Genomic DNA, 21873 nt, shown 5'->3' on the forward strand with positions numbered 1-21873 from the left:
ACTGGGGTGCAGTACTGGTGGGGACGGGTCTGTCACTGTATAACACTGGGGTACAGTACTGGTGGGGACAGGTCTGTCACTGTATAACACTGGGGTACAGTACTGGTGGGGGATAGGTCTGTCACTGTATAACACTGGGGTACAGTACTGGTGGGGGATAGGTCTGTCACTGTATAACACTGGAGTACAGTACTGGTGGGGACAGGTCTGTCACTATATAACACTGGGGTACAGTACTGGTGGGGACAGGTCTGTCACTGTATAACACTGGGGTACAGTACAGATGGGGACAGGTCTGTCACTGTATAACACTGGGGTACAGTACAGATGGGGACAGGTCTGTCACTGTATAACACTGGGGTACAGTACAGATGGGGACAGGTCTGTCACTGTATAACACTGGGGTGCAGTACTGGTGGGGACGTGTCATTCACTGTATAACACTGGGGTACAGTACTGGTGGGGGATAGGTCTGTCACTGTATAACACTGGGGTACAGTACTGGTGGGGACAGGTCTGTCACTGTATAACACTGGGGTACAGTACTGGTGGGGGATAGGTCTGTCACTGTATAACACTGGGGTACAGTACTGGTGGGGGATAGGTCTGTCACTGTATAACACTGGGGTACAGTACTGGTGGGGACAGGTCTTTCACTGTATAACACTGGGGTACAGTACTGGTGGGGGATAGGTCTGTCACTGTATAACACTGGGGTACAGTACTGGTGGGGACAGGTCTGTCACTGTATAACACTGTAGGTACAGTACTGGTGGGGACAGGTCTGTCTCTGTATAACACTGGGGTACAGTACTGGTGGGGGATAGGTCTGTCACTGTATAACACTGGGGTACAGTACTGGTGGGGGTTAGATCTGTCACTGTATAACACTGGGGTACAGTACTGGTGGGGACAGGTCTGTCACTGTATAACACTGGGGTACAGTACTGGTGGGGACAGGTCTGTCACTGTATAACACTGGGGTACAGTACAGATGGGGACAGGTCTGTCACTGTATAACACTGGTGTACGGTACAGATGGGGACAGGTCTGTCACTGTATAACACTGGGGTGCAGTACTGGTGGGGACGGGTCATTCACTGTATAACACTGGGGTACAGTACTGGTGGGGACAGGTCTGTCACTGTATAACACTGGGGTACAGTACTGGTGGGGGATAGGTCTGTCACTGTATAACACTGGGGTACAGTACTGGTGGGGGATAGGTCTGTCACTGTATAACACTGGAGTACAGTACTGGTGGGGACAGGTCTGTCACTGTATAACACTGGGGTACAGTACTGGTGGGGACAGGTCTGTCACTGTATAACACTGGGGTACAGTACAGATGGGGACAGGTCTGTCACTGTATAACACTGGGGTACAGTACAGATGGGGACAGGTCTGTCACTGTATAACACTGGGGTGCAGTACTGGTGGGGACGTGTCATTCACTGTATAACACTGGGGTACAGTACTGGTGGGGACAGGTCTGTCACTGTATAACACTGGGGTACAGTACTGGTGGGGGACAGGTCTGTCACTGTATAACACAGGGGTACAGTACTGGTGGGGACAGGTCTGTCACTGAATAACACTGGGGTACAGTACTGGTGGGGGACAGGTCTGTCACTGTATAACACTGGGGTACAGTACTGGTGGGGACAGGTCTGTCACTGTATAACACTGGGGTACAGTACTGGTGGGGACAGGTCTGTCACTGTATAACACTGGGGTACAGTACTGATGGGGGACAGGTCTGTCACTGTATAACACTGGGGTACGGTACTGGTAGAGACAGGTCTGTCACTGTATAACACTGGGATACAGTACTGGTTGGGGACAGGTCTGTCAATGTATAGCACTGGGGTACAGTACTGGTGGGGACAGGTCTGTCACTGTATAACACTGGGGTACAGTACTGGTGGGGGACAGGTCTGTCACTGTATAACACTGGGGTACAGTACTGGTGGGGACAGGTCTGTCACTGTATAACACTGGGGTACAGTACTGGTGGGGTCAGGCCTGTCACTGTATAACACTGGGGTACAGTACTGGTGGGGACAGGTCTGTCTCTGTATAACACTGGGGTACAGTACTGGTGGGGGATAGGTCTGTCACTGTATAACACTGGGGTACAGTACTGGTGGGGGATAGATCTGTCACTGTATAACACTGGGGTACAGTACTGGTGGGGACAGGTCTGTCACTGTATAACACTGGGGTACAGTACTGGTGGGGACAGGTCTGTCACTGTATAACACTGGGGTACAGTACAGATGGGGACAGGTCTGTCACTGTATAACACTGGGGTACGGTACAGATGGGGACAGGTCTGTCACTGTATAACACTGGGGTGCAGTACTGGTGGGGACGGGTCATTCACTGTATAACACTGGGGTACAGTACTGGTGGGGACAGGTCTGTCACTGTATAACACTGGGGTACAGTACTGGTGGGGGATAGGTCTGTCACTGTATAACACTGGGGTACAGTACTGGTGGGGGATAGGTCTGTCACTGTATAACACTGGGGTACAGTACTGGTGGGGGATAGATCTGTCACTGTATAACACTGGGGTACAGTACTGGTGGGGACAGGTCTGTCACTGTATAACACTGGGGTACGGTACAGATGGGGACAGGTCTGTCACTGTATAACACTGGGGTACAGTACTGGTGGGGGATAGATCTGTCACTGTATAACACTGGGGTACAGTACTGGTGGGGACAGGTCTGTCACTGTATAACACTGGGGTACAGTACTGGTGGGGGATAGGTCTGTCACTGTATAACACTGGGGTACAGTACTGGTGGGGGATAGGTCTGTCACTGTATAACACTGGAGTACAGTACTGGTGGGGACAGGTCTGTCACTGTATAACACTGGGGTACAGTACTGGTGGGGACAGGTCTGTCACTGTATAACACTGGGGTACAGTACAGATGGGGATAGGTCTGTCACTGTATAACACTGGGGTACAGTACTGGTGGGGACAGGTCTGTCACTGTATAACACTGGGGTGCAGTACTGGTGGGGACGTGTCATTCACTGTATAACACTGGGGTACAGTACTGGTGGGGACAGGTCTGTCACTGTATAACACTGGGGTACAGTACTGGTGGGGGACAGGTCTGTCACTGTATAACACAGGGGTACAGTACTGGTGGGGACAGGTCTGTCACTGAATAACACTGGGGTACAGTACTGGTGGGGGACATGTCTGTCACTGTATAACACTGGGGTACAGTACTGGTGGGGACAGGTCTGTCACTGTATAACACTGGGGTACAGTACTGGTGGGGACAGGTCTGTCACTGTATAACACTGGGGTACAGTACTGATGGGGGACAGGTCTGTCACTGTATAACACTGGGGTACGGTACTGGTAGAGACAGGTCTGTCACTGTATAACACGGGGATACAGTACTGGTTGGGGACAGGTCTGTCAATGTATAGCACTGGGGTACAGTACTGGTGGGGACAGGTCTGTCACTGTATAACACTGGGGTACAGTACTGGTGGGGGACAGGTCTGTCACTGTATAACACTGGGGTACAGTACTGGTGGGGACAGGTCTGTCACTGTATAACACTGGGGTACAGTACTGGTGGGGTCAGGTCTGTCACTGTATAACACTGGGGTACAGTACTGGTGGGGACAGGTCTGTCTCTGTATAACACTGGGGTACAGTACTGGTGGGGGATAGGTCTGTCACTGTATAACACTGGGGTACAGTACTGGTGGGGGATAGATCTGTCACTGTATAACACTGGGGTACAGTACAGATGGGGACAGGTCTGTCACTGTATAACACTGGGGTACGGTACAGATGGGGACAGGTCTGTCACTGTATAACACTGGGGTGCAGTACTGGTGGGGACGGGTCATTCACTGTATAACACTGGGGTACAGTACTGGTGGGGACAGGTCTGTCACTGTATAACACTGGGGTACAGTACTGGTGGGGGATAGGTCTGTCACTGTATAACACTGGGGTACAGTACTGGTGGGGGATAGGTCTGTCACTGTATAACACTGGGGTACAGTACTGGTGGGGGATAGATCTGTCACTGTATAACACTGGGGTACAGTACTGGTGGGGACAGGTCTGTCACTGTATAACACTGGGGTACGGTACAGATGGGGACAGGTCTGTCACTGTATAACACTGGGGTACAGTACTGGTGGGGGATAGATCTGTCACTGTATAACACTGGGGTACAGTACTGGTGGGGACAGGTCTGTCACTGTATAACACTGGGGTACAGTACTGGTGGGGGATAGGTCTGTCACTGTATAACACTGGGGTACAGTACTGGTGGGGGATAGGTCTGTCACTGTATAACACTGGGATACAGTACTGGTGGGGACAGGTCTGTCACTGTATAACACTGGGGTACAGTACTGGTGGGGACAGGTCTGTCACTGTATAACACTGGGGTACAGTACAGATGGGGATAGGTCTGTCACTGTATAACACTGGGGTACAGTACTGGTGGGGACAGGTCTGTCACTGTATAACACTGGGGTGCAGTACTGGTGGGGACGTGTCATTCACTGTATAACACTGGGGTACAGTACTGGTGGGGACAGGTCTGTCACTGTATAACACTGGGGTACAGTACTGGTGGGGGACAGGTCTGTCACTGTATAACACAGGGGTACAGTACTGGTGGGGACAGGTCTGTCACTGAATAACACTGGGGTACAGTACTGGTGGGGGACATGTCTGTCACTGTATAACACTGGGGTACAGTACTGGTGGGGACAGGTCTGTCACTGTATAACACTGGGGTACAGTACTGGTGGGGACAGGTCTGTCACTGTATAACACTGGGGTACAGTACTGATGGGGGACAGGTCTGTCACTGTATAACACTGGGGTACGGTACTGGTAGAGACAGGTCTGTCACTGTATAACACGGGGATACAGTACTGGTGGGGACAGGTCTGTCAATGTATAGCACTGGGGTACAGTACTGGTGGGGACAGGTCTGTCACTGTATAACACTGGGGTACAGTACTGGTGGGGGACAGGTCTGTCACTGTATAACACTGGGGTACAGTACTGGTGGGGACAGGTCTGTCACTGTATAACACTGGGGTACAGTACTGGTGGGGTCAGGTCTGTCACTGTATAACACTGGGGTACAGTACTGGTGGGGACAGGTCTGTCTCTGTATAACACTGGGGTACAGTACTGGTGGGGGATAGGTCTGTCACTGTATAACACTGGGGTACAGTACTGGTGGGGGATAGATCTGTCACTGTATAACACTGGGGTACAGTACTGGTGGGGACAGGTCTGTCACTGTATAACACTGGGGTACAGTACTGGTGGGGACAGGTCTGTCACTGTATAACACTGGGGTACAGTACAGATGGGGACAGGTCTGTCACTGTATAACACTGGGGTACGGTACAGATGGGGACAGGTCTGTCACTGTATAACACTGGGGTGCAGTACTGGTGGGGACGGGTCATTCACTGTATAACACTGGGGTACAGTACTGGTGGGGACAGGTCTGTCACTGTATAACACTGGGGTACAGTACTGGTGGGGGATAGGTCTGTCACTGTATAACACTGGGGTACAGTACTGGTGGGGGATAGGTCTGTCACTGTATAACACTGGGGTACAGTACTGGTGGGGGATAGATCTGTCACTGTATAACACTGGGGTACAGTACTGGTGGGGACAGGTCTGTCACTGTATAACACTGGGGTACGGTACAGATGGGGACAGGTCTGTCACTGTATAACACTGGGGTACAGTACTGGTGGGGGATAGATCTGTCACTGTATAACACTGGGGTACAGTACTGGTGGGGACAGGTCTGTCACTGTATAACACAGGGGTACAGTACTGGTGGGGACAGGTCTGTCACTGAATAACACTGGGGTACAGTACTGGTGGGGGACAGGTCTGTCACTGTATAACACTGGGGTACAGTACTGGTGGGGACAGGTCTGTCACTGTATAACACTGGGGTACAGTACTGGTGGGGACAGGTCTGTCACTGTATAACACTGGGGTACAGTACTGATGGGGGACAGGTCTGTCACTGTATAACACTGGGGTACGGTACTGGTAGAGACAGGTCTGTCACTGTATAACACTGGGATACAGTACTGGTTGGGGACAGGTCTGTCAATGTATAGCACTGGGGTACAGTACTGGTGGGGACAGGTCTGTCACTGTATAACACTGGGGTACAGTACTGGTGGGGGACAGGTCTGTCACTGTATAACACTGGGGTACAGTACTGGTGGGGACAGGTCTGTCATGGTATAACACTGGGGTACAGTACTGGTGGGGTCAGGCCTGTCACTGTATAACACTGGGGTACAGTACTGGTGGGGACAGGTCTGTCTCTGTATAACACTGGGGTACAGTACTGGTGGGGGATAGGTCTGTCACTGTATAACACTGGGGTACAGTACTGGTGGGGGATAGATCTGTCACTGTATAACACTGGGGTACAGTACTGGTGGGGACAGGTCTGTCACTGTATAACACTGGGGTACAGTACTGGTGGGGACAGGTCTGTCACTGTATAACACTGGGGTACAGTACAGATGGGGACAGGTCTGTCACTGTATAACACTGGGGTACGGTACAGATGGGGACAGGTCTGTCACTGTATAACACTGGGGTGCAGTACTGGTGGGGACGGGTCATTCACTGTATAACACTGGGGTACAGTACTGGTGGGGACAGGTCTGTCACTGTATAACACTGGGGTACAGTACTGGTGGGGGATAGGTCTGTCACTGTATAACACTGGGGTACAGTACTGGTGGGGGATAGGTCTGTCACTGTATAACACTGGGGTACAGTACTGGTGGGGGATAGATCTGTCACTGTATAACACTGGGGTACAGTACTGGTGGGGACAGGTCTGTCACTGTATAACACTGGGGTACGGTACAGATGGGGACAGGTCTGTCACTGTATAACACTGGGGTACAGTACTGGTGGGGGATAGATCTGTCACTGTATAACACTGGGGTACAGTACTGGTGGGGACAGGTCTGTCACTGTATAACACTGGGGTACAGTACTGGTGGGGGATAGGTCTGTCACTGTATAACACTGGGGTACAGTACTGGTGGGGGATAGGTCTGTCACTGTATAACACTGGAGTACAGTACTGGTGGGGACAGGTCTGTCACTGTATAACACTGGGGTACAGTACTGGTGGGGACAGGTCTGTCACTGTATAACACTGGGGTACAGTACAGATGGGGATAGGTCTGTCACTGTATAACACTGGGGTACAGTACTGGTGGGGACAGGTCTGTCACTGTATAACACTGGGGTGCAGTACTGGTGGGGACGTGTCATTCACTGTATAACACTGGGGTACAGTACTGGTGGGGACAGGTCTGTCACTGTATAACACTGGGGTACAGTACTGGTGGGGGACAGGTCTGTCACTGTATAACACAGGGGTACAGTACTGGTGGGGACAGGTCTGTCACTGAATAACACTGGGGTACAGTACTGGTGGGGGACATGTCTGTCACTGTATAACACTGGGGTACAGTACTGGTGGGGACAGGTCTGTCACTGTATAACACTGGGGTACAGTACTGGTGGGGACAGGTCTGTCACTGTATAACACTGGGGTACAGTACTGATGGGGGACAGGTCTGTCACTGTATAACACTGGGGTACGGTACTGGTAGAGACAGGTCTGTCACTGTATAACACGGGGATACAGTACTGGTTGGGGACAGGTCTGTCAATGTATAGCACTGGGGTACAGTACTGGTGGGGACAGGTCTGTCACTGTATAACACTGGGGTACAGTACTGGTGGGGGACAGGTCTGTCACTGTATAACACTGGGATACAGTACTGGTGGGGACAGGTCTGTCACTGTATAACACTGGGGTACAGTACTGGTGGGGTCAGGTCTGTCACTGTATAACACTGGGGTACAGTACTGGTGGGGACAGGTCTGTCTCTGTATAACACTGGGGTACAGTACTGGTGGGGGATAGGTCTGTCACTGTATAACACTGGGGTACAGTACTGGTGGGGGATAGATCTGTCACTGTATAACACTGGGGTACAGTACTGGTGGGGACAGGTCTGTCACTGTATAACACTGGGGTACAGTACTGGTGGGGACAGGTCTGTCACTGTATAACACTGGGGTACAGTACAGATGGGGACAGGTCTGTCACTGTATAACACTGGGGTACGGTACAGATGGGGACAGGTCTGTCACTGTATAACACTGGGGTGCAGTACTGGTGGGGACGGGTCATTCACTGTATAACACTGGGGTACAGTACTGGTGGGGACAGGTCTGTCACTGTATAACACTGGGGTACAGTACTGGTGGGGGATAGGTCTGTCACTGTATAACACTGGGGTACAGTACTGGTGGGGGATAGGTCTGTCACTGTATAACACTGGGGTACAGTACTGGTGGGGACAGGTCTGTCACTGTATAACACTGGGGTACAGTACTGATGGGGGACCCGTCTGTCACTGTATAACACTGGGGTACGGTACTGGTAGAGACAGGTCTGTCACTGTATAACACTGGGGTACAGTACAGATGGGGACAGGTCTGTCACTGTATAACACTGGGGTACAGTACTGGTGGGGGATAGATCTGTCACTGTATAACACTGGGGTACAGTACTGGTGGGGACAGGTCTGTCACTGTATAACACTGGGGTACAGTACTGGTGGGGACAGGTCTGTCACTGTATAACACTGGGGTACAGTACTGGTGGGGGATAGATCTGTCACTGTATAACACTGGGGTACAGCACTGGTGGGGACAGGTCTGTCACTGTATAACACTGGGGTACGGTACAGATGGGGACAGGTCTGTCACTGTATAACACTGGGGTACAGTACTGGTGGGGGATAGATCTGTCACTGTATAACACTGGGGTACAGTACTGGTGGGGACAGGTCTGTCACTGTATAACACTGGGGTACAGTACTAGTGGGGACAGGTCTGTCACTGTATAACACTGGGGTACAGTACAGATGGGGACAGGTCTGTCACTGTATAACACTGGGGTACGGTACAGATGGGGACAGGTCTGTCACTGTATAACACTGGGGTACAGTACTGGTGGGGACAGGTCTGTCACTGTATAACACTGGGGTACAGTACAGATGGGGACAGGTCTGTCACTGTATAACACTGGGGTACGGTACAGATGGGGACAGGTCTGTCACTGTATAACACTGGGGTGCAGTACTGGTGGGGACGGGTCATTCACTGTATAACACTGGGGTACAGTACTGGTGGGGACAGGTCTGTCACTGTATAACACTGGGGTACAGTACTGGTGGGGGATAGGTCTGTCACTGTATAACACTGGGGTACAGTACTGGTGGGGGATAGGTCTGTCACTGTATAACACTGGAGTACAGTACTGGTGGGGACAGGTCTGTCACTGTATAACACTGGGGTACAGTACTGGTGGGGACAGGTCTGTCACTGTATAACACTGGGGTACAGTACAGATGGGGACAGGTCTGTCACTGTATAACACTGGGGTACAGTACAGATGGGGACAGGTCTGTCACTGTATAACACTGGGGTACAGTACAGATGGGGACAGGTCTGTTACTGTATAACACTGGGGTGCAGTACTGGTGGGGACAGGTCTGTCACTGTATAACACTGGGGTACAGTACAGATGGGGACAGGTCTGTCACTGTATAACACTGGGGTGCAGTACTGGTGGGGACGTGTCATTCACTGTATAACACTGGGGTACAGTACTGGTGGGGACAGGTCTGTCACTGTATAACACTGGGGTACAGTACTGGTGGGGGACAGGTCTGTCACTGTATAACACAGGGGTACAGTACTGGTGGGGACAGGTCTGTCACTGAATAACACTGGGGTACAGTACTGGTGGGGGACAGGTCTGTCACTGTATAACACTGGGGTACAGTACTGGTGGGGACAGGTCTGTCACTGTATAACACTGGGGTACAGTACTGGTGGGGACAGGTCTGTCACTGTATAACACTGGGGTACAGTACTGATGGGGGACAGGTCTGTCACTGTATAACACTGGGGTACGGTACTGGTAGAGACAGGTCTGTCACTGTATAACACTGGGATACAGTACTGGTTGGGGACAGGTCTGTCAATGTATAGCACTGGGGTACAGTACTGGTGGGGACAGGTCTGTCACTGTATAACACTGGGGTACGGTACAGATGGGGACAGGTCTGTCACTGTATAACACTGGGGTGCAGTACTGGTGGGGACGGGTCATTCACTGTATAACACTGGGGTACAGTACTGGTGGGGACAGGTCTGTCACTGTATAACACTGGGGTACAGTACTGGTGGGGGATAGGTCTGTCACTGTATAACACTGGGGTACAGTACTGGTGGGGGATAGGTCTGTCACTGTATAACACTGGGGTACAGTACTGGTGGGGGATAGATCTGTCACTGTATAACACTGGGGTACAGTACTGGTGGGGACAGGTCTGTCACTGTATAACACTGGGGTACGGTACAGATGGGGACAGGTCTGTCACTGTATAACACTGGGGTACAGTACTGGTGGGGGATAGATCTGTCACTGTATAACACTGGGGTACAGTACTGGTGGGGACAGGTCTGTCACTGTATAACACTGGGGTACAGTACTGGTGGGGACAGGTCTGTCACTGTATAACACTGGGGTACAGTACAGATGGGGACAGGTCTGTCACTGTATAACACTGGGGTACAGTACTGGTGGGGACAGGTCTGTCACTGTATAACACTGGGGTACAGTACTGGTGGGGACAGGTCTGTCACTGTATAACACTGGGGTACAGTACTGATGGGGGACCCGTCTGTCACTGTATAACACTGGGGTACGGTACTGGTAGAGACAGGTCTGTCACTGTATAACACTGGGGTACAGTACAGATGGGGACAGGTCTGTCACTGTATAACACTGGGGTACAGTACTGGTGGGGGATAGATCTGTCACTGTATAACACTGGGGTACAGTACTGGTGGGGACAGGTCTGTCACTGTATAACACTGGGGTACAGTACTGGTGGGGACAGGTCTGTCACTGTATAACACTGGGGTACAGTACTGGTGGGGGATAGATCTGTCACTGTATAACACTGGGGTACAGCACTGGTGGGGACAGGTCTGTCACTGTATAACACTGGGGTACGGTACAGATGGGGACAGGTCTGTCACTGTATAACACTGGGGTACAGTACTGGTGGGGGATAGATCTGTCACTGTATAACACTGGGGTACAGTACTGGTGGGGACAGGTCTGTCACTGTATAACACTGGGGTACAGTACTAGTGGGGACAGGTCTGTCACTGTATAACACTGGGGTACAGTACAGATGGGGACAGGTCTGTCACTGTATAACACTGGGGTACGGTACAGATGGGGACAGGTCTGTCACTGTATAACACTGGGGTACAGTACTGGTGGGGACAGGTCTGTCACTGTATAACACTGGGGTACAGTACAGATGGGGACAGGTCTGTCACTGTATAACACTGGGGTACGGTACAGATGGGGACAGGTCTGTCACTGTATAACACTGGGGTGCAGTACTGGTGGGGACGGGTCATTCACTGTATAACACTGGGGTACAGTACTGGTGGGGACAGGTCTGTCACTGTATAACACTGGGGTACAGTACTGGTGGGGGATAGGTCTGTCACTGTATAACACTGGGGTACAGTACTGGTGGGGGATAGGTCTGTCACTGTATAACACTGGAGTACAGTACTGGTGGGGACAGGTCTGTCACTGTATAACACTGGGGTACAGTACTGGTGGGGACAGGTCTGTCACTGTATAACACTGGGGTACAGTACAGATGGGGACAGGTCTGTCACTGTATAACACTGGGGTACAGTACAGATGGGGACAGGTCTGTCACTGTATAACACTGGGGTACAGTACAGATGGGGACAGGTCTGTTACTGTATAACACTGGGGTGCAGTACTGGTGGGGACAGGTCTGTCACTGTATAACACTGGGGTACAGTACAGATGGGGACAGGTCTGTCACTGTATAACACTGGGGTGCAGTACTGGTGGGGACGTGTCATTCACTGTATAACACTGGGGTACAGTACTGGTGGGGACAGGTCTGTCACTGTATAACACTGGGGTACAGTACTGGTGGGGGACAGGTCTGTCACTGTATAACACAGGGGTACAGTACTGGTGGGGACAGGTCTGTCACTGAATAACACTGGGGTACAGTACTGGTGGGGGACAGGTCTGTCACTGTATAACACTGGGGTACAGTACTGGTGGGGACAGGTCTGTCACTGTATAACACTGGGGTACAGTACTGGTGGGGACAGGTCTGTCACTGTATAACACTGGGGTACAGTACTGATGGGGGACAGGTCTGTCACTGTATAACACTGGGGTACGGTACTGGTAGAGACAGGTCTGTCACTGTATAACACTGGGATACAGTACTGGTTGGGGACAGGTCTGTCAATGTATAGCACTGGGGTACAGTACTGGTGGGGACAGGTCTGTCACTGTATAACACTGGGGTACAGTACTGGTGGGGGACAGGTCTGTCACTGTATAACACTGGGGTACAGTCCTGGTGGGGTCAGGTCTGTCACTGTATAACACTGGGGTACAGTACTGGTGGGGGACAGGTCTGTCACTGTATAACACTGGGGTACAGTACTGGTGGGGACGGGTCTGTCACTGTATAACACTGGGGTACAGTACTGGTGGGGACAGGTCTGTCACTGTATAACACTGGGGTACAGTACTGGTGGGGACAGGTCTGTCACTGTATAACACTGGGGTACAGTACTGATGGGGGACCCGTCTGTCACTGTATAACACTGGGGTACGGTACTGGTAGAGACAGGTCTGTCACTGTATAACACTGGGATACAGTACTGGTGGGGGACAGGTCTGTCAATGTATAGCACTGGGGTACAGTACTGGTGGGGACAAGTCTGTCACTGCATAACACTGGGGTACAGGTCTGTCACTGTATAACACTGGGGTACAGTACTGGTGGGGAACAGGTCTGTCACTGTATAACACTGGGGTACAGTACTGGTGGGGGACAGGTCTGTCACTGTATAACACTGGGGTACAGTACTGGTGGGGACAGGTCTGTCACTGTATAATACTGGGGTACAGTACTGGTGGGGGACAGGTTTGTCACTGTATAACACTGGGGTACAGTACTGGTGGGGACAGGTCTGTCACTGTATAACACTGGGGTACAGTACTGGTGGGGACAGGTCTGTCACTGTATAACACTGGGGTACAGTACAGATGGGAACAGGTCTGTCACTGTATAACACTGGGGTACGGTACAGATGGGGACAGGTCTGTCACTGTATAACACTGGGGTGCAGTACTGGTGGGGACGGGTCTGTCACTGTATAACACTGGGGTACAGTACAGATGGGGACAGGTCTGTCACTGTATAACACTGGGGTGCAGTACTGGTGGGGACGTGTCACTGTATAACACTGGGGTACAGTACTGGTGGGGACAGGTCTGTATAACACTGGGGTGCAGTACTGGTGGGGACGTGTCACTGTATAACACTGGGGTACAGTACTGGTGGGGACAGGTCTGTCACTGTATAACACTGGGGTACACTACTGGTGGGGACAGGTCTGTCACTGTATAACACTGGGGTACAGTACAGATGGGGACAGGTCTGTCACTGTATAACACTGGGGTACGGTACAGATGGGGACAGGTCTGTCACTGTATAACACTGGGGTGCAGTACTGGTGGGGACGGGTCATTCACTGTATAACACTGGGGTACAGTACTGGTGGGGACAGGTCTGTCACTGTATAACACTGGGGTACAGTACTGGTGGGGGATAGGTCTGTCACTGTATAACACTGGGGTACAGTACTGGTGGGGGATAGGTCTGTCACTGTATAACACTGGAGTACAGTACTGGTGGGGACAGGTCTGTCACTGTATAACACTGGGGTACAGTACTGGTGGGGACAGGTCTGTCACTGTATAACACTGGGGTACAGTACAGATGGGGACAGGTCTGTCACTGTATAACACTGGGGTACAGTACAGATGGGGACAGGTCTGTCACTGTATAACACTGGGGTACAGTACAGATGGGGACAGGTCTGTCACTGTATAACACTGGGGTGCAGTACTGGTGGGGACGTGTCATTCACTGTATAACACTGGGGTACAGTACTGGTGGGGGATAGGTCTGTCACTGTATAACACTGGGGTACAGTACTGGTGGGGACAGGTCTGTCACTGTATAACACTGGGGTACAGGACTGGTGGGGGATAGGTCTGTCACTGTATAACACTGGGGTACAGTACTGGTGGGGGATAGGTCTGTCACTGTATAACACTGGGGTACAGTACTGGTGGGGACAGGTCTTTCACTGTATAACACTGGGGTACAGTACTGGTGGGGGATAGGTCTGTCACTGTATAACACTGGGGTACAGTACTGGTGGGGACAGGTCTGTCACTGTATAACACTGGGGTACAGTACTGGTGGGGACAGGTCTGTCTCTGTATAACACTGGGGTACAGTACTGGTGGGGGATAGGTCTGTCACTGTATAACACTGGGGTACAGTACTGGTGGGGGATAGATCTGTCACTGTATAACACTGGGGTACAGTACTGGTGGGGACAGGTCTGTCACTGTATAACACTGGGGTACAGTACTGGTGGGGACAGGTCTGTCACTGTATAACACTGGGGTACAGTACAGATGGGGACAGGTCTGTCACTGTATAACACTGGGGTACGGTACAGATGGGGACAGGTCTGTCACTGTATAACACTGGGGTGCAGTACTGGTGGGGACGGGTCATTCACTGTATAACACTGGGGTACAGTACTGGTGGGGACAGGTCTGTCACTGTATAACACTGGGGTACAGTACTGGTGGGGGACAGGTCTGTCACTGTATAACACTGGGGTACAGTACTGGTGGGGACAGGTCTGTCACTGTATAACACTGGGGTACAGTACTGGTGGGGACAGGTCTGTCACTGTATAACACTGGGGTACAGTACTGGTAGGGGATAGGTCTGTCACTGTATAACACTGGGGTACAGTACTGGTGGGGGATAGGTCTGTCACTGTATAACACTGGAGTACAGTACTGGTGGGGACAGGTCTGTCACTGTATAACACAGGGGTACAGTACTGGTGGGGACAGGTCTGTCACTGTATAACACTGGGGTACAGTACAGATGGGGACAGGTCTGTCACTGTATAACACTGGGGTACAGTACAGATGGGGACAGGTCTGTCACTGTATAACACTGGGGTACAGTACAGATGGGGACAGGTCTGTCACTGTATAACACTGGGGTGCAGTACTGGTGGGGACGTGTCATTCACTGTATAACACTGGGGTACAGTACTGGTGGGGACAGGTCTGTCACTGTATAACACTGGGGTACAGTACTGGTGGGGGACAGGTCTGTCACTGTATAACACAGGGGTACAGTACTGGTGGGGACAGGTCTGTCACTGAATAACACTGGGGTACAGTACTGGTGGGGGACAGGTCTGTCACTGTATAACACTGGGGTACAGTACTGGTGGGGACAGGTCTGTCACTGTATAACACTGGGGTACAGTACTGGTGGGGACAGGTCTGTCACTGTATAACACTGGGGTACAGTACTGATGGGGGACAGGTCTGTCACTGTATAACACTGGGGTACGGTACTGGTAGAGACAGGTCTGTCACTGTATAACACTGGGATACAGTACTGGTTGGGGACAGGTCTGTCAATGTATAGCACTGGGGTACAGTACTGGTGGGGACAGGTCTGTCACTGTATAACACTGGGGTACAGTACTGGTGGGGGACAGGTCTGTCACTGTATAACACTGGGGTACAGTATTGGTGGGTACAGGTCTGTCACTGTATAACACTGGGGTACAGTACTGGTGGGGTCAGGTCTGTCACTGTATAACACTGGGGTACAGTACTGGTGGGGGACAGGTCTGTCACTGTATAACACTGGGGTACAGTACTGGTGGGAACGGGTCTGTCACTGTATAACACTGGGGTACAGTACTGGTGGGGACAGGTCTGTCACTGTATAACACTGGGGTACAGTCCTGGTGGGGGACATGTCTGTCACTGTATAACACTGGGGTACAGTACTGATGGGGGACAGGTCTGTCACTGTATAACACTGGGGTACGGTACTGGTAGAGACAGGTCTGTCACTGTATAACACTGGGATACAGTACTGGTGGGGGACAGGTCTGTCAATGTATAGCGCTGGGGTACAGTACTGGTGGGGACAAGTCTGTCACTGCATAACACTGGGGTACAGGTCTGTCACTGTATAACACTGGGGTACAGTACTGGTGGTGGACAGGTCTGTCACTGTATAACACTGGGGTACAGTACTGGTGGGGAACAGGTCTGTCACTGTATAACACTGGGGTACAGTACTGGTGGGGGACAGGTCTGTCACTGTATAACACTGGGGTACAGTACTGGTGGGGACAGGTCTGTCACTGTATAATACTGGGGTACAGTACTGGTGGGGGACAGGTTTGTCACTGTATAACACTGGGGTACAGTACTGGTGGGGACAGGTCTGTCACTGTATAACACTGGGGTACAGTACTGGTGGGGGACAGGTCTGTCACTGTATAACACTGGGGTACAGTACTGGTGGGGACAGGTCTGTCACTGTATAACACTGGGGTACAGTACTGGTGGGGGATAGGTCTGTCACTGTATAACACTGGGGTACAGTACTGGTGGGGGATAGGTCTGTCACTGTATAACACTGGAGTACAGTACAGGTGGGGACAGGTCTGTCACTGTATAACACTGGGGTACAATACTGGTGGGGACAGGTCTGTCACTGTATAACACTGGTGTACAGTACTGGTGGGGACAGGTCTGTCATGGTATAACACTGGAGTACAGTCTTGGTGGGGATCAATCAGATAGGGTATACAACTGGGATAAAGTACTCAAGGGGAGGGCTGTAGGGGCTGGAGGGGGTTACAGAGATAGATAGAGATATGGGGGCTGGATGGAGTTACAGAGATAGGGAGTGGGTGTAGGGGCTGGCGGGGGTTACAGAGATAGGGAGGGGGTGTAGGGGCTGGAGGGGGTTACAGAGATAGGGAGGGTGTGTAGGGGCTGGAGGGGGTTACAGAGATTGGAAGGGGGTGTAGGGGCTGGAGGGGGTTACAGAGATTGGAAGGGGTCATGGAAATATGAAAAATTCCAAACTGAGCCCTTTCCTGTCTTGGAAGTCTAAGTGTGTCAGAGAGCAGAGAGCATTTAGTGAAACAGGGATTTGTGTCAGCTTGTTGTATCCTCCTGTGCCCTGTGTGTTAAATGCTGGTGGTTTTGTGAGTGTTTTCCTGCTGGTCATTTCCCCTGTTGGCTGTTGGGTCCCATCTCCCCTTTTGAATCGACACCACACGTTCCCCATTCAGCAAGGTTTAATCGGTCCTGCCACCTGGTGGTCTACAGCAAACCTGCGGCTGCTCCCTCGCTCGAATTGACGAGAGCCTACAGACGAAACCACTCAATTATAAAGTTAAAAATCACACAACACCAGGTTATAGTCCAACAGGTTTAATTGGAAGCACTAGTATTTCGGAGCGCTGCTCCTTCATCAGAGTCACAGTGTGGAAATAATTAGAGTTATAGAGATGTACAGCACAGAAACAGTCCCTTTGGTCCAACCCGTCCATGCTGACCCAGATATCCCAACCCAATCTAGTCCCACCTGCCAGCACCCGGCCCATATCCCTCCAAACCCTTCCTATTCATATACCCATCCGGATGCCTTTTAAATGTTGCAATTGTACCAGCCTCCACCACATCCTCTGGCAGCTCATTCCACACACGTCCCACCCTCTGTGTGAAAAAGTTGCCCCTTAAGGTCTCTTTTATATCTTTCCCCTCTCACCCTAAACCTATGCCCTCTAGTTCTGGACTCCCCCACCCCAGGGAAAAGACTTTGTCTATTTATCCTATCCATGCCCCTCATGATTTTGTAAACCTCTATAAGGTCATCCCTCAGCCTCCGACGCTTCAGGGAAAATCTGCAGAGATAAGGCCAAGTCTTGTTTTTACCACCCTCCTGGAATCAAATCGCCAATCTCGGAATTTGTGCGCCCAAGAGTTTAGCGCAACAGAACCTGGAAGAATTGATAAAACGCCATTTCACCCTCCGCTGCCTCCAGTTTATGTTTTTAGGAAGGGTGTGAAGATGGTAGAGAGGTCACAGGAAAAGATTTGTGGGGAGCCTGGTTCCAGGGATGAGGAGCTTCAGTGATGTGGAAGGATTGGAGAGGTTGGAGCAGAGGAGCTGGAGAGGAGTTACAGATCGAGGGGTTCACACTCATGAGGGGTCTGCAAAAAGGGGGGGCAATGCCTCTTCCACTGGAGGAAGGATTGAGAGATGTTGGGATACAGATTTCGGGGGCTTGGCAAAAGAAGTGTCTCCACACAGAGAATACCCAGCATGGGCAAGTCATGACTCACTAACCTGACTGAGATCTTTGAACAAGTAACGAAAAGGATTGATGAGGGCAGAGCGGTAGATGTGATCTGTAAGGCGTTCCCCATGGGAGATGGTGAGCAAAGTTAGATCTCACAGAATACGGGGAGAACTAACCATCTGGATGCAGAATTGGCTGAAAGGTGGAAGACAGAGGGTGGTGATGGAGGGTCGTTTTTGGACTGGAGGTGATAAAGGGTTTACTCCCGTAACGTCGACTCTCCTGCTCCTCGGATGCTGCCTGGCCAGCTGTGCTTTTCCAGCACCGCCCTGATCTTGACTCTGGTCTCCAGCATCTGCAGTGTCTCACTTTCGCCATCGTCAGGATCAGCCTAAAGCACCTTCTCTCAACTATTTCCAACGCCAGCGTGTCTCTCCTCGGGCTGTTTCACAATATTCCAGCCGAGGCGCCTCCCCGGTGTGTCCGAATGTGCCATTCAACTCTCAACCTGTGGAGGCCTGAGGGCACCGGCCGAGAGAACGCGTCTTCTCAGTGACGGCAGGAACACCCTGTCTTTGTGTGGCGCCTGCACCATCCCCAAGCCGCTCCTCCCGGGCTGTGGCGCCTCTCAGGCGGGCGCCCAAGATGGCTACCCAAAAGCTGGTCCAAAATGGTTGACGGGAGAGAGGGAGACGTGAAGAAGGTTTTAAGGGCAAAAGGGCATCCCTGAGGGCCCGGGAACTCAAGCAGCTTGAAAGCCCACCCACCAGTGACAGAGGAATGGGAAAATCAGAGAGGAAGGGCAAGAGGTCAGGACTACCGAGGGGAAGGAAAGGCCAAATACTTCATGAGGGCATCATAAGTGAGCTAACAAACAGATGAGGTCACTGTCCATTGTGCTACCTCATGGTGCTAGAGACTAGGCCGCATTCAAACCACATGAGCAGGCGCAACAGAGGTCTAGATGTAGGGGAGGTATTCAATTGTTCTCAATGAAGTCATAAATTTCCAGAAGTGAAGTAAGGTAATGATTTAAAATATCACTGAACCCTTCACGAGCCCAGGAGTTAATTAGCCCAGGACTATAAGTGGGGTGGGGTTGTTGGGGGGGGGGGGAGGTGAGGGAATTGGAACAATCTCTCCCCTGGCTGACCTTCCCTGGTACCTTGCTCAATGATGTGAGCACCATGTTGTGTGACACACTGTGTGATATCAAGGGCGCGTTCACGTTCTGGGTCCCTCTCCTCAGATTAGCATGTGGGGGTGTGGGGAAGTCCATCTTCTGCTGAGGGCAGAGTTGCCCCTGTCAGGAGGTCCACCCCTTGAAGGCCACAGAAAGAGCTGCCCAGTGATGCCAGCCTGAGGTGGGCTGTCGCTAGGTGGGCGGATGCTTGTAAACTCCTGGCTTCTCTCTCGCTCTCCTCGTCCGGAGGGGAAAACCAGCAGGAAGTGGCTGAGGCCTTTCCTCTCTCGGGATACAGTCGGTCCTGGTTCTTTCCGAGATCCATCAGCTGTCGTGCTGGGCATGAGCACGCCCCGCGGTTACCATTAACACAAGACCTCTCTGGATGTTGGCTGTACTGGCCGATAGTTAGAATGGGAGTAGCCAACCATTTTGATGTCAGTGACACAATGGACAGGGTGACTGAAAGAAAGAGAGAGAGAGAGAGAGGTGGGAGAGATAAAGAGAGAGAGAGAAAAAAGAGAGGGTGAGAGAGAGAGGGGAGAGGGAGAGAAAGAGAGAGAAAAAGAGAGGGGGAGAGAGAGAGAAAGAGAGGGGGAGAGAGAGAGAGAAAGAGAAGGGGGAGAGAGAGGGGAGAGAGAGAAAGAGAGGGGGGGAGAGAGAGAGAAATAGAGAGGGAGAGAGAGAGCAAGAGAGACAGAGAGAGGGGAGAGAGAGAGAAAGAGGGAGGGGGAGAGAGAGGGGGAGAGAGAGAGAGAGACAGAGAGAGAGACTAAGAGGTGTCAATGTCTCTGTTCTGTGCTGAGCAAGTGGCGATCACAGTTGGGGGTGTGTGGGGGCGGCCGGTGGGGGTGTGTGGGGGCGGCCGGTGGGGGCAGCCGGTGGGGGCGGCCGGTGGGGGTGTGTGGGGGCGGCCGGTGGGTGTGTGGGGGGGCGGCCGGTGGGGGTGTGTGGGGGCGGCCGGTGGGGGTGTGTGGGGGGGCGGCCGGTGGGGGCGGCAGGTGGGGGTGTGTGGGGGCGGGCGGCCGGTGGGGTGGCAGGTGGTGGTGTGTGGGGGCGGCCGGTGGGGGTGTGTGGGGGGGCGGCCGGTGGGGGCGGCAGGTGGGGGTGTGTGGGGGCGGCCGGTGGGGGCTGTGGTGGCCAGTTCTTTCTCCTTAATCCTCCATTTGGCGCCCATTCCTAATCGCCCCGGAATGGGGTTCCACGCTTGGCCAATTCAGAGGGCAGTTCCGAGTCCACCATGTTGCTGTTGACATGGAGTCCTGTGTGGGCCAGGCCCAGTATGGACAGCAGGTAATCCTTCCCTCAAGGACATGAGGGAACCCTATGGGTTTTTACCACGACCGATAGCCACATGGTCCCCACCAGACAAGCTCCCTCTACCAGGCCTTTACAAAATTCAAATTTGGCCATCTGATTTAACAGCTGATTCCCTCAGTCATTAAAGATCTGGCCACCTCAACCTTGGATGTAGTTAATAAGTCAGTCTTGACATGTTCAGTGAAAAATTACAGTTTCACTGGCGTCTGAGAGCACACCGTCCTCTCTTGGAAAAATTAATTCTTGTTTATTTATTCATGGGAGCTGTGCCCGTCCAGGCAACTGGAGAGTATTCCCATTATATTCCTGACTTGTGCCTTGATGGACAGGCTTTTGAGGGTCAGGAGGTGAGTAACTCGCTGCAGGATTCCCAGCCTCTAACCTGCTGTTGAGCCACCATATTTGTATGGCTGGTCCGGTTCAGTTTCAGGTCAATGGTAACCCTCAGGAGATTGACGGTGGGGGAGTTCAGTGATGGTAATGCGACTGAATGTCAAGGGATGATGGTTAGACTCTCTCCAGAGTCATACAAAACTGCAGTTAGAGATGGTAACTGTCTGACATGAATGTTACTTGACAAAACGTGGGGAAAGAGAGAGAGAGATGGACACCAGCCTTTCACCCAGGTCTGATAAATCCCACTTGGAACTGATCCAGATTGTTTGGGGGGGAGAGCATGGAATTGAAGCCTCAATTAGATCATCCATAAACCCTTTCGTTGGGTGGACATGGTTCAAAAGGCCAAATAGTCCATTCAGAATTCTGGTGTGGGTATTTCTTCATATATTCCCTCTATTCCTGCCTGAGAGACTAAACCCCCCCCCCCCCCCCCCCACAGTGCAGAAAGGCGTCATTTGACTTTCCAAATCTGCAGTAACAGACTCCAAAG

This window comes from Chiloscyllium plagiosum, unplaced genomic scaffold, assembly GCF_037043375.1.
Source record: "Chiloscyllium plagiosum isolate Xiang-an unplaced genomic scaffold, Cpla_swu_hap1 HiC_scaffold_44, whole genome shotgun sequence".
Lineage (NCBI taxonomy): Eukaryota > Metazoa > Chordata > Chondrichthyes > Orectolobiformes > Hemiscylliidae > Chiloscyllium > Chiloscyllium plagiosum.